This window comes from Podarcis melisellensis (assembly GCF_964234715.1).
Source record: "Podarcis melisellensis genome assembly, chromosome: 11".
Classification (NCBI taxonomy): Eukaryota; Metazoa; Chordata; class Lepidosauria; order Squamata; family Lacertidae; genus Podarcis; species Podarcis melisellensis.
The window spans coordinates 11,700,043-11,712,814 of record NC_138543.1 but is presented as its reverse complement, the minus strand read 5'-3'; the positions used below and the strand labels follow the sequence as shown (position 1 = coordinate 11,712,814).

General features: G+C 46.1%; 1 long non-coding RNA gene across 1 annotated transcript; it reads left to right on the top strand.

Moving 5' to 3' along the window:
- Positions 1–5,933: 5,933 nt before the first annotated feature.
- LOC309380647 lies at positions 5,934–8,510 on the top strand. The gene is made up of 3 exons (XR_014172990.1): positions 5,934–6,093; positions 7,072–7,169; positions 8,240–8,510. It is a non-coding gene; the product is annotated as an uncharacterized lncRNA (long non-coding RNA).
- The last annotated feature ends 4,262 nt before the right edge of the window (positions 8,511–12,772 follow it).

Sequence of the window (12,772 nt, the reverse complement as noted above, 5' to 3'; positions counted from 1 at the left end):
CGGTTTGCAAACTTTTTTTGGAAGCCGAACGTCCAATGGGGCTTCTGCGGATTCCAGTTGGCTTCCGGAGCTTCCTGCAGCCAATCAGAAGCCATGCTTTGGTTTCCGAACGTTTTGGAAGTTGAACGGACTTCCAGAACAGATCTGGAACGACTGTACACAAGTCTCCTGAGCCTGAGTCTCTTTCCCCTCCCCCAGCCATATTGCCAGAGCTTCAGCTAGAGAAAGTGTCATGCCCTGCAACAATGGGGCTGGTTTTAATAGCGTTCCTTTAAAGGGGGTGATGTGGGGTGGAGGGAGAAAATAGGTACAACAGAGATGCCACTAAAGACATCTTTTCCTGGAACTGGTATTCTGACCTGGCCTGGAGCATCCTAAACTGCTCACCTGCAACATGTTACAAGATGAAACATAGCAATACCAAATATTCCTGGAACTGTGTACAGGGATGGGTGAGTTACCTGGCAAATACTTGCAAACATCACAGGCCCAACAGAGAGCGTCTGCCACAGAGAGGCTGTTTTTTTGTTCTGCTTTCACCACACAATTAGCATCAAGAAGAGGAGAGAGAGGAGAGGAGTGCTCTTACCTGACCCCTCCAGTAGTTGGAGGGTGAACACTTTTGTAGGCTCCACATGTGTTTTAGAAGTCTGATTTCCCAGGGTTGTTACTCTTGCAGAGAAAGGAACGTCTGTCCTGTAATGGCAGCAAGGTGTGTTCCCAAGTCCAAGGCGACTATGAAGTTGCGGCGCTCATCTCGCTTTCAGGCCGGGGGAGCCAGCGTTTGTCTGCAGACAGCTTTCCAGGTCATGTGGTCAGCATGACTAAACTGCTTTTGGCACAATGGGACACTGACAGAAACCAGAGCGCATTGGAACACCATTTACCTTCCTGCCATAAAGGTAAAGGTAAAGGTACCCCTGCCCGTACGGGCCAGTCTTGACAGACTCTGGGGTTGTGCGCCCATCTCACTTAAGAGGCCAGGGGCCAGCGCTGTCCGGAGACACTTCCGGGTCACATGGCCAGTGTGACATCGCTGCTTTGGCGAGCCAGAGCTGCACACGGAAATGCCGTTTACCTTCCCGCTGGTAAGCGGTCCCTATTTATCTACTTGCACCCGGAGGTGCTTTCGAACTGCTAGGTTGGCAGGCGCTGGGACCAAGCAGCGGGAGCGCACCCCGCAGCAGGGATTCGAACCGCCGACCTTTCGATCAGCAAGTCCTAGGCGCTGAGGCTTTAACCCACAGCGCCACCTGTGTCCCATGCCTTCCTGCCATAGTGGTATCTATTTATCCACTTGCACTGGCGTACGTTCAAACTGCTAGGTTGGCAGGAGCTGGGACAGAGCAATGGGAGCTCACCCCGTCACACAGATTCGAACCGCCAACCTTCTGATTGGGAAGCCCAAGAGGCTCAGTGGTTTAGACCAGAGCTCCACCCGCTTCCTGAATAAACAAGCACACAATCACTAATAGGTCCACCCACCATTGTGAGGCTCAAAGCAATGAAGATGATGCCTCCCCAGCTGTTGCCATTGGCTGTGGGTTTCTTGTGATGTCACAAAAGGACTTGGCAACTGAGTGGATATACAGGCAGGCCAAGGGGAAAGCCCTTTTCTATTTCCATCAGGACACACCTGGCAATGGATGTGACATTCAGCACTGCCCAGGTTTCTGCCACAATGAAAGGAGGCAATCCTAGGGAGCTAGGGAGCGATAATAAGGCAAGTTTGCTTTTTGGAAGGCTACTGGTATCTGTGATTAGAAGCTGGCGGACCTCTCATGATGGATCTAACAGTAGCTTCTGGCACAATGGGACACCGTGACGGAAACCAGAGTGCATGGAAATGCCGTTTAGCTTTCTGCCTATTTATCTACTTGCACTGGTGTGCTTTAGAACTGCTAAGTTGGCAGAATCTGGGACAGAGCAATAGCTCACCTTGTTGTGCAGATTCCAACCTTCTAATCGGCAAGCCCAAGAGGCTCAGTGGTTTAGGCCACAGGGCCACCTGCATCCCTAGGTTAACCCCTAGGGAGCAGGAACCTTTCCCCAACGTGCCTTAACAGCACAGACCCTCAAGTAGTGTTCAACCAAGGGAGGCAGGGAGTGAACCATGTCAGCTACCCCTTTTCCCCGCTTAGGAGGCTTTGTGAAATGCCAATTACGTTGATTGAACTGTGTGAATGAAAGCAAACGGGATGATAAATCTGATAAGTAGGGAGCTGTGTACTTGCAAAATATAATTGCATTAAGAGCCTTGAGCGAATAGAAGAAATGTAACATAATCCTATACAAATCTACTCAGCGGTACGGCCCATTGTGACCAGTGGGATTTAATCTTGTATTATTCTTGCGCATAGATTTGCAAATCCAAATTGCATCTGTGTGGGGGTTCCTTAGGGGAGCTATGCCTGGGGAAGGGTTGACGTTCTGCGGTAGAGCATCTTCTTTGCATGCAAAAGCTCCCAAGTTCAGTCCTTGGGCAGAGAGAGGCAACGTGTCTGAAGTCCCAGAGAGCCACCATCAGTCAATGTGGACAATATTGTGGAAGATGGACTCAGAACCCTGATAGAAGGCTCTTAGTAGTGGCTCACCAAGTGGCCGAACTCACTTGAATTCTTTGTTTTTCACTAGAGCTGCATAGAATTTTACATTGAGGCAGCTGTCTCCTGGGTCAGATACTGATTCCATGTGGAAATAGCTATAGGCCGGCCTTTTTTCATAGAGAAGGTGCGTGTCCTGCAAAACTCTGGAAAACACACTTACAAAGTCTACGAGTTCCACATAGGTTATTTCTATCCTTTTGTGCATTCCTGTACTTTCAAAAAATAAAATGCTGACAGTATATGTTCTTCTGAATACCTTATCGATCCCAATGTACTAATTATTGTGTGTGCCTTTTAACTGACGCACCCTATAACTTTTGACTTCTTTGATCCTTCAAGCATCCAGGAGGAGGAGATAAAGTGGAATGTAAGTATTCAAAATGTTTTGTTTCCTTGACGGACTGTAGAGACCCTTGCGATCCAAATTGGGGCTGCTGCCACTTAAAAAATAAATACAAATAGCATTTTGTGATACGCTATAGAGCAAGTATAGGGCAAGCATACAAGGAACTGAAATGGGCTGGGGAGTAGCAGCAAGAGAGGGCTATTTCCTTCCTGCCTTCCATGTCAGTTTCTTAGAGCCACGTGCTTGGCATTTATTATTATTACTGGCCTCTTTGTGGAACAAGATGCTTAATTAGTTGCACCTTTCGTACATCCACAAGCGCCGCTCTTATGTTTTAAAGTAGAACAACACTTTCCTAAAACGGCAATGCACTTGAAGTTGCTTTTTAGCCCACTGATACGGGAAAAACTATGCATATTTCAGAGATCTTTGATTTCTTCAGAAAGGTTGAGAGATGGTGCTTGCACTCAGCGGTGCTTTTGGATCTCTGCCACCCCATTCATGCCCGTGAAGGAGCCATGCTGAATTGCCTCTTCCCTTGGAATGAATGGGGAATGGCTGCAGGGAGAGGGAGCAAATGATATCTGTTCACTGAAGCGCTCCCTCGCCCATCAGAAAGAAAGAAAACAGATGAAGGTGTCAGGGAGATAATGATGTTTTGTAGCATTCCATTCCTACAAACAGAAAGGGTAGGTTTTTATGGGATGCTGTGAATTGGATTCTTTGTACATGCACAGCCCCAAGAAAGATGCATCTCCTTCCACAAAGTGCAACCAAGAGGATTCGGCAAAGGACTTGCTACCGAGATTTTCATTTTGCGTAAAATAAATGAATGCACATCTATAGTTTGTGCTGGAGGAAACGGAGGAGAGAGACAAGTCCTGCTTCCTGAGATGATCACAGGAAACAGAGCAAAGCAGCTCAGCTAGCACTTATTCTCTCACCCCCCCAGATTGCCTGTCCACGACTGGGAAGCCACCAAAAAGATTGTAGGTTGCTGAAGTTATCTGCAGGCTATATCGGAACAGATTGTTTCTTTTGGGTAGCCTGCTTGGAAAATGAGTTGTGTGAATTATATGTTTTGACCGGCTTCCAAGAGGACTGACGTTTTGGAAATAATATTGAGATAATTGTGTCTTTAGAATTGCAGAGCGGTGGATTTGGTCCAGAAGCTCCTTCATATTCTTCCCCCTTCCCGCCCCCACCCCCAATCTGCAGATTGTATTAACCCTCTGCTTGTGTGGACACACATCTCCCCAATAGTCTCTTGTTCCACCTACTGCTATAAAAGGGAAATTAGGCAGGAGTTTGTAGACTACTTTGGCCTATGTGTTCAAAGCACTTCCGGATACTTTGCTGCCCCATGTCGTGTGATCTGAGAAGTTCTCTCCATGATCTCTTGCAAACGCCATAGATTGTGCTGGCGGACAACACTTGAATCACACACAGTCATATGACTCCCAAGTTGTCAGGGCATTCTGCTATGTGCAGTGTGCTTCATTGACACCCCTAAAATATTGTCGACCCAATATAACCTGGTACAGCTGTGAGCTGGCCCTGCCATGCTCTCAGCTCTCATCCTGCCGATTGGGCCTTGCCACGGTCTCAGTTAAAAGGCTCAAATAAAAGGATAGCTAGTCACAGCAAAATTTACAAGCTGGACCAAAGGCGTCACATGAAAGAGAAGTGCATGAAAAGAGACCAGTGCTTTGAAGGGAGAAGTGTTGCATCTCATTGTAAACGAAGAAAGAGATCAGTTTCCAGGTTCAAAAAAGGGTGTTTTTGCTAAAGTGCAAAACACTTCCATTTCCATTTCCTAGGGAGAGTTGGAAAAAAAATCCACATTTGAAAAAGACAGTGAACACAAGCTACGCTTGCAAAGAAGTGTGCTCCAAGGGTCAGCATTGTTCCTTTGCGCCTATATATACCTGAATGAGCGTCTCCACCCCCATTGTTTAGCCCGGACCTCGAGGTCCAGCTCTAAGGACCTTCTGGCAGTTCCCTCACTGCAAGAAGTGAGGTTACAGGGAACCAGGCAGAGGGCCTTCTTAGTGGTGGCACCCGCCCTGTGGAATGCCCTGCCATCAGATGTATAGATAAAGAACTATACAACTTTTAGAAAACATCTGGAGGCAGCCCTGTATTGGGAAGTTTTTAATGTTCAATGTTTTATTATGTTTTTGTATGTGCTGCAAGCCGCCCAGAGTGGCTGGAGCAACCCAGTCAGATGGGTGGGGCACAAATAACAAAGTAGTTGTTATATTATTATTATTGGCCCGGAGTGCTTTCCATCAGCTTCGGCTGGTGGCCCAGCTACACCCCTATCTGGACAGGGATAGCCTGTTGACTATGCTCTGGTGACCTCATGGTCAGATTACTGCAAAGGGCTGCTTCTGAAGACGGTTCAGAAACTTCAGCCAGCGCAGAATTCAGCGGCCAGGTTGCTCACCGGAGCAAGACGGTTTGAGCATATTACACCGATCCTGGTCCGACTGCACTGGCTACCAATTAGTTTCCGGGCCCAGTTCAAAGTGCTGGTTTTGACCTATGAAGCCTTAAATGGGTCAGGACCACAATACCTCAAGAACTGCCTCTTTCCATATGAACCTACCCAGACCCTGAGATCATCTTCCGAGACCCTCCTTCGTGTGCCTCCTCCATGAGAGGTCCGGAGGGTGGCAACACGAAAAAGGGCCTTCTTTGCAGTGGCTCCCTGTCTGTGGAACGCTCTCCCCAGGTATATAAATTTAATTAGTAGTAGTAGTATATCATGTGACATCAGGTGAATGATAGGTGGGTGTGGCTGGGAGAAGATGGCCTCATGGGCCAAATGAGGAGTCCAGGTGAGGCCTTGTCACCTGCAGTTCCCAATGCCTGCTTTAAAGGGACTTCGTATACCATCTGTCATAATAATTAGCCAACTGCAATTTTCCACAGGACCCAGAGATGCATACTTTGTTTGGGAAAAAAATGGGCAGAAAATGGAAGTGTGTGTGAGCCAGCAGACCCAGGCTCTGGCTGATGGAAGACTGCATCTTCTAAGCTGGGTGAAAGATGCTGTAGTGCAAGATTCGGAATACTGCTGCCGTGTGATCTCCAAAGCTGGAACCAAAACCTCCACATCCTACATCACTGTTGAAGGTAATGGTGCCATGTCAAGGAGTGACGTGTTTTGGGAAATTTAAGCAGGCAGAACTTCAGATCTGGTGTCACCTACAAAGGCGGCGTAAACCCAGAGAGGCATAAAAATCCCTCTTTATTTTGATTCACTCCCTTTTGTGAGATACAAGTTAGTGGCACTTAAAAATACAGACTCATTTGGCCACAAGTCATTGGTTGTGGTCACAACAGAAGGCCGCAGAGGTTGTGAACTGTGGGAAAAGCTGGAATCCTGATGCTGGGCAGTTTAATAGAAGCGAACACACTGGTCCACGCATATGCGCTCTTAGGGGTAAAGGGACCCCTGACCATTAGGTCCAGTCGCAGATGACTCTGGGGTTGCGGTGCTCATCTCACTTTATTGGCCAAGGGAGCAGGCATACAGCTTCCAGGTCATGTGGCCAGCATGACTAAGCCGCTTCTGGCGAACCAGAGCAGAACATGGAAACGCCATTTACCTTCACACCTGAACGGTACCTATTTATCTACTTGCACTTTGATGTGCTTTTGAACTGCTAGGTTGGTAGGAGAGGGACCGAGCAACGGGAGCTCACCCTGTCGCGGGGATTCAAACCACCGACCTTCTGATCGGCAAGCCCTATGCTCTGTGGTTTAACCCAGTGCCACCCGCGTCCCATATATGTGGTCTTACTCCCACATAATCCATTCTATATGTGAAACTCATATTCATCTTCTTAGGTTTCGCAAACTGCACAAGAGTTGACTGCCATTTGCAAGGGCGGGGTGTTTGCTTGTGTGTGCGTTCCCAGAAATGTTGCCGTGCTGAACGAATGTTTTGGTTTTCACAATTGCTACTCGGGTATGCTAAGTATTGGAAAGGGTCAAATGTTTAGGAGGGAAGTCCCAGTTATGGTTCTTTGATATGATGTTTTTAAAGAAACCAGTGCTTGAATTCTCAACAGGTGCCAGCTTTGTCATTTAATTGCTTACTGTTTGCAGGCAGCAGCTACCAGGATACCTGGTCAAAGGAATTTGCTAACTGGAAAAGCGTCGTCAGCGAGCATGACAGAAAGATGGAGAGCTGGAAAAAAGCTTGGGTAGGTGGTATGAAACAGGCAAACACGTACCCACATTCTGCTGCCCAGTTTGGAGAAATTTGGTGCTTTGCATTTGAGGTCTGTTACCTGGCCAGGAGAAAAGAGACCCTTGGCATTTTTGCATTAACATATGAAGTGTTAATATGCACGCACGTGCGCCCCACAATGGTTTGGAGATTGCAGTGACTATCAAACCCAGCATATCTCTCGGTACTGGTTCGATGCAGCCTGGCAGACCAACCTCCCCCTTTCCTCTTACCACCACATTTGATTCCGATAGCTAGAGACATATGCTCATTACACATCAAAGGTGATGGGAGTGTTGCTTACACAGCCATGCTGAGATGCGAGACCCATCAGAGTGACACATACAGCTGCTAAAGCAATGCTCCCCACTAGTCTTCCTGCCTGATCTTACATGCCTCTGGCGTTCTTGACCAAAAGCATCACACACACACCAAGGCAGTCCCAAGAAAGGAAGCTGGCATCTGCACCAGCCCCCTCAAGGCATACTGTTACTTCTCACAAATTGCATAGTTCAGAACATAGCTAGAGCCTCGCTATGTGCTTGAACAGGAAGGCCCCAAACCCCAGAATTATGAGACAGTAAGCACTGAAGCCTGCAGGCAGTCCAAATTTCCCTGCTTTATGGAAGATAGACCTTTCCCATAAAAGTTTACTGAGGATCTGTACTTTCTCATGGACATCCTTTTAAGATAAATTTTAGATTTCCTAAGCTGCGCTTTATTGCTCTGCACACAGCAGTGAGATACCAATCTTCAGTTGTTCTTCCCACCACACCTCTCTTTTCTGAGCAGAATTAACAGAACTGCTGTCAGTTTTCGTCAGTTCTGCTGGGCTGTAATTCACTGGAAAACACAGTGATGGGGCTGAACAAGATATCACAGTGCAGCGCAAATTATGGAGAACATGCAAAGTCTTGATTATCAGTGGAAAATGAGATTCGTAATTTAACTACTAAAGTTCATGGAAAACGATGTTTTATGTAGACTAGTGGCACGGAAGAATTAAAATGCTTTCTCTCTCTCTCCTGATTCATTCTTATTCAGGAAAGCTGCAATAGGAAAGGCGCAGTATGAGAAGCAGGAAGTGGTGGCTGAGAACTGGAAACAGCTTACGATGGAAGAGCCCTTTGACATTTGGCAGCACAACAGTCTCTTCACTGCTTTGAAGAACACTGCTTCCTATCTCTTGTTTTGGGACTGACTTGAACAATATATATGTGTGTTGCTATTAGACTCATCTATCTCCACCATCAAAAGGAAAAGAATGAATATATGAGGTTTGGTAATGTGTTGTTTATAAACTCCACAGCCCTGACTTTTGTTTCAGCCTGTTAAGAGACCATGAGTACTGGGTCTCTTGTGCTTCGGCAATGGGCTATAGTAAATTAAATTTCACCGCTGCATAGCATCAATTAAAATATTGTTAAGAATGCCGACTGCAAAGCAGGTGGCTGAAGGCTTTCAGCCCTCTGTGTTTCTCCACAGGATCGATTTCCCTCAAGGAGCGCTGTAGAAACAAATAGTTGTGACTTTCCCAGAGAATTCATTTGTGCAAATACAGTTTCATACCCACAATGTGGCAATTCTATCACCTACATTGGCTGGACAGTAGGGCTGGGCGGTATCTGGCTTTCAACGTTGTCATGCACCACCAGCTAAACATCACAACGTACTGGCTTCATGGCTTTTCCCACATTGTGATTTTTGCACAGCACATACACACACCATGATTCACGATATAGTGCCAGGTCAAAAATTGCAAAACCGATGTGGGCTTCAAAGCAGTTTTGGACGATGTATTGATATATGGCCCAGTCCTACTGGTCGCCTCACTTTCCTGTGAAACTAATGGTAAAATAGGGACTACCTGACTATAGTGAACTCCAGCTTCCATCAAGTCCACCCAGTAACCACTGGTAACCGAAGATGGGAGCTGTGGTCCAATGGCTAGGAGGCTGCTACAGGTTTTCCATCTCTGAGCTAAAATATATAGCAACCAAAACCAAAGTCTAAGAAGTCTCCCACTGCCACAAAATTCCTTAAAACAAAAAAACACACACCTACTTTTACCTTTAAACACGAAGACTCATCAAGTTAAACTCTTGCATCATGTGGCAGAGATAAGTGCATACCAGATCTGAATGCTCAACATTGTTTACATTTCCCTTTCACAAGCATCCCCACCCACTCAAACTTCTTCTTACGCAGATGTTGAAAGGAGAAACAGGAAAAAATATATATTGGGCACGAGCATTTTTGCCGAGCATACGATCTGGTTTGGATCACTACACTATAAATACATCAACGAATCACTTGGTGAAAGTGAGAAAGGTTTGCTGTTTGATTGCGATTTAATGTTTCATCAGCTGAAATGGGGTCAGCATTTCGACAGAATTGTTACAGGGCAGATGGCAGCTTGTATACTCCCAACGGCGCTGCCTACTTTTGCCAGATAATGCCAGTGATTATCGTTCCTTGTTATGAATGAACGTGCCAAGGCAGCTGGACACACATGCCAAGCCTGGAGCCCTCCCTGAGAAGAGGTCTGTGCTCCCCCACATCTAGTTTAAAATTGTGCCTTTTGTTGTACTAGCAATAATCCACATACGTTTGTGATAAACACTTGCAGTTATCCACTTCTCCTGTTAGAAAGCCAAGATCTAACAACACAAATGAAACTGGGGTGGAAACAATTGCTTTCATGATCAGCGAAAGGCAATGGCCGCTGACCAAACAGTAGTATGAGCCAGGTCAAATTCAACAGAGAAAGTTCTTCACATCACACTCCTGTACGTATCTAATTGGAAGGAAGTCTCAAGAACTTTAATAGCGCTTACTCCCAGATAAATGGGATAAATTGCAATTTCCGTTAACCAGGCTTGCTGGACATCTTTGCCCAGTGCTACTGTGTAACACTACTGCCAACCCTCAAAATAAGTTTCCACTATTGTTTCAAGTATTAATAATGTGCCGCTTTTCAGTGTTCAGCCATACACTTGTCACAGTTGGGTCACAGGATCTGAAGCCGGCGGACACATTTTATGGTAGTAGGTTTTGTTAAATGAAGTATCCAGGCTTAGAGTTTTAGGGAATTAAAGCAGGTCCTACAAATAGCTAGCCAAATGCCCTTGCTACTGACCCTGCTTGGTATAACCACCAAGTTGTGTAGAGTTGAAAGGGACTGCTAGGATCATCTAGTCCAACCTTCTGCAATGCAGGAATCTTTTGCCCAATGTGGGGCTTGAACCCACGGCCCTGAGATTAAGAGCCTCATGCTCTACTGACTGAGCTATCTCACAGCTTCCAGCACCGCCTATCAGTTACCTGGCACTAAGGCATTGCCTGGCAACTGGCCACAGGTATAAGCCAGTCCTGTCCTGTCCCCCAGTCCTGTCCTTGAATTGTAACCTTGCAGAATGTGCTTTTTGAACGAACATCAAGTCTCTTGCTTTAAGTCTTACGTAAAAGCAACACTATGAAAAGGGCAAACAGCACCTGCTAAGTTCAGTACAGTGGGGGAAGAAACCCGATGTTACTGAATTACAAGAATGGACAAGAAGTGTCCATCTTAAAAAATAAAAAGACACACAAGATACAGCGAAGGCAAAAAAACAGCCTTTTGGTCCCTGCAATAAAAGTCTGGCCACAGTACCAGGAAATAGCACCTATTACTTAAGCACAAATGTTATGTTGTAAGCCATTTAGCTTTGTTTTACAGTTACCAAATAACCCAAGCTGGCTGAAGACATAGAAAAGTTTGGGAAGGCACAGTACAAAACGGTCAGCGAAGGACAGGAGTCCTCCAAGTCTCTCTGGCTGGAATATGAGCAGCTGAGCATTTTTGGGAGGAGAGTGCCAAACTCCTCCACAGCAGTTGGTGCTCCCGGCTGAAATCAAAAGCCCTTTGTCACTGTAGGCGGCCTGATGATAGCCCAAACCAAGCTTCGCCCCATGCCTCTCACCTTCCAGTTCACGTGGGGTCAAAACTGTTGCTGTGCCAAAGTGGAACCTGAGGAACAGAAATTTCTCAGTACTTCTCTCTGTTATATTATTGTAAAATACAATTCAGTTTATGATCAGTCTTCTTAAATGCCATCACATGTCATCACAGTTCTTGTTTTTTGTTAACCGTTTTCTTCTGGCATCTTTTTAGGGACTTTGAAGAAATTACTTTTAAAAGTGTTCCATACTTCCAAATACCACTTATCAGTGTTTAATAAGCAGCTGAATGCTCTACTAGGTGGGATTGTATTTGAAATAAGCCTAGTTCTTTTTTTCTTTTTCTTTTTTTGGTAATAGGCTTGTCCATAATAGTTAATCTACACACCAAGTTGCCATATTATCATTATTATTTATTGAATTTTTATACCGCCCTTTACCTGGAAGTCTCAGATACCCCTATGGTATCTGCAAGCATTAAACTGTGAGGCGTTGTAAGTTTTGTAAAGAGGCTCTACAGCACTCCACTCTTATCAGTAGAGAGAAAGTTAACACTAAAACGAAAAAACACACCTTATCGGAAAGCAACCTCATACAGGCAGCCCTGTTCAGGGAAGTTTTTAATATGTGACATTTTAGTGTATCTTTCATCTTTGTTGGAAGCCGCCCAGAGTGGCTGGGGAGGCCGGGCCAGATGGGCGGGGTACAAATATTATTATTATTATTATTATTATTATTATTATTATTATTATACGTGAAAGCCTTGACCTGCAATTACACAGGGTTATATTGAGAAGTGTGAGCTAGGGGCTGAGGAAGGTGTACAGTGGGCACACAACTTCCAATTGCAGGTGTTGGGGGGAATAAATGGAGAGTTTAGAAAACCTGCCATTTCCCTCTCTCCATTTATCCCCCCCCCCCCGAACACCCAGTAGGTTTTCCTTGCTTAGCTGGCTCTGAGAACAACCCTGAGCCCTCCTACAATGTCCCCAGAGCCTGGCAAGCAAGCATCCACCTCGCCGGTGGGTCGTTCCAGGGGTCTCTGCCTTTGTTGCAGTTCCCTGTGGACCCCTAGAACTGAACCTTCACGTAAGTGGCGGGGCTGTTGCACTTTGAAACAGCAATCACTACCGTATTTTTCCCGTGTATAAGATGCCCCCTATTTTGGGAGACTAAAGCTTTTTTGGGGGACGGGAAATGCTAGCATCTGCCAGCTCGCCGCAAGCAGCCACAAATCGCACGCATAATTGCCGCCGCCGCCAATCCAAAGCAGCCATTGCCGCAGACGCCACTCACCCACCCAATCGCCGCTTAAAAGCGCCTTCTCGCGACAGCAACCAAACGCCCGTCCCCCCCCCTGCACTATCCGTGTATGAGATGACCCCCGCGCCCATTTTTAACATTCTTTTGCAGTAAAAAAATAAATCATCTTATACACTGAAAAGTACGTTATATCCGCTGGCACAGCAGATGGAGAAAGTACAAAGGCAACGATCATTGTTTCCTCTGTCCACCCTCTCCTTCACATGGTCGCAAAGTGAGCTGCTCCCATAGATGATGAGGCAGCTCATTGCCTAAAGCCAAGTTCACTAGTGTAACTTGTGAGATCTGTCAGATGGACGCCCTGCGTTTACACAC